The 1,665-nt window shown below is 47.5% G+C and overlaps 1 protein-coding gene across 1 annotated transcript in view; it reads left to right on the top strand.

The window, feature by feature from the left end:
• The window catches only part of LOC101574621 (olfactory receptor 5B3-like), a 15,239-nt gene that overhangs the window by 1,261 nt on the left and 12,313 nt on the right, over positions 1-1,665 (top strand). The window lies entirely within an intron of this gene.

The raw sequence follows: 1,665 nt of genomic DNA, 5'->3' as shown, positions 1-1,665 counted from the left end.
GTAGAGGAAGGGCTGCTAATATTTAATAAAAATAATTTACATGTTTAATTGAGACTGACACACAATATTGTAACTCAAGTTTACTTTCCTGTTGTGCACCTTCTCAGAATTTTCATTGTGTGCCCTGATAGCCTTAAATGTATGTGCTCATACTATATGCATACTTTAAAAAGAGATACTGTCATCAGAAATTATATTTGACAAGCTTTTAAGGTCAGTAAGCTCTTCTAAAATGAAAAAAAAAAGAGAACTGAAATGAGTATATCTTCAGGGAATTAAAATTTTTATCTTGGCTGCAGTCGCTTTGTAGAGCCTATATTCTCACTTTGTAATTTTGACTATGATAAAAGAGCCTGGTGGGCTGGGGAGATCGCTCAGTGGAAAAACCGCCTGCCTGACAAGCGCAAGGGCCTGAGTTCAATCCCTGGTTCCGGAAAAAAAAAAAAAAAAGCCTTAGCAAAACAAGGTGGGGCAATAAATCCATTTTAAAATTTATTACTGCGTCATCATCTACAATCACATTTAAAAATGTTCTGAGATGACAAGAATAATGCTCCCGATTTCCCTTCATGCAGTGCGTGGAGATGCATTCCCTCTACACGTGGCTGCGCCGTCCTGTCTGTCGCATGCCCACTGTCCTGAGCCCCATGGCATTCACTCTGATCTTGCTGTTTCTTTGCGACTCCCACACAGTCCCGTGTGGATGCCCTGTGGAGCACGCTCCCCCGGGGAAGGGCTCCCACTTTATCCAGGCCCCTTCCAGTGTGCGCCTCCGGGGCCACCCTTCTCGACATCTCACGGGACCCTCACTTTCCACCCCATGCGTGAGTCAGGGTGACCCTGGGCATGGAAGGCCCACCTGAGGTTTGTTGCCAAAATGACACAAAGGAGCAAAAGGAGGGTACATTGTGCGCCGCTATTTTCCCAGAGAAGCTTGGTGCCGCTGACTGTCCCGATGTCCTAGGCAGTGACATCAGGGGTGGCTGCGGTTCTCCTAGGGAAGCTCTGCTTTGGCCTTGAGTGAGGCTTCCTGGCCTCAGAGCAGATCCCTCCGCCGGCTGGCACAGCTCCTTCTCCAGCTGGCGCGTGCTGTCTAGCCTTCTCCAGTGGCCTTGGAGCCTTCCCAGTGCGGGTCCTTGATGTGGGCTTGCGTGGGAGCTAGCTGTGGCCTCAGGCCCCTGGCCAGTTCCTAGAGGGCTTTGCCTTGGGATCCAGGGCCTCGGCCAGATTCTTCGGGTCTCTAGTGTGTGGACAGACCTCTGGAATGCTTCTGTACTTGATTTTGTGAATGGATATCATAAAATAATCCTAAAAATTATGTGTGCTTTATTAAATGTATAACCTTAACCACTGACTACAACATAAGCATAAGCAGCCCATGCGCTGAGTCTAGGAAACACACATAGGAAAGTTCCCGTGTGTGTGTAGACCTACGTGCACACACTTAGGCTCACTGTATGGTGTCATTCTCACCTTGACATTAAGCTCTGCGTGGCTTCATAGTAATCTCAGGTAAGACAGCTCAGCACTAATTGGTAGCTTCCTCCTTAGAGATTCAGGAACGTGGCAGTGGACCCCTATTCAGAGATTTGTTAAACTTGACTCTTGTGTACAGATACAGCAGTGCAGTGATGGTTAACCAGTATTTGATGAGAAGCCACTTTG

The sequence above is a fragment of the Octodon degus genome, unplaced genomic scaffold, assembly GCF_000260255.1.
Source record: "Octodon degus isolate 3935 unplaced genomic scaffold, OctDeg1.0 scaffold00239, whole genome shotgun sequence".
Classification (NCBI taxonomy): Eukaryota; Metazoa; Chordata; class Mammalia; order Rodentia; family Octodontidae; genus Octodon; species Octodon degus.
The sequence above is the reverse complement of the archived record's forward strand: the minus strand, read 5'-3'. Positions and strand labels throughout refer to the sequence as shown.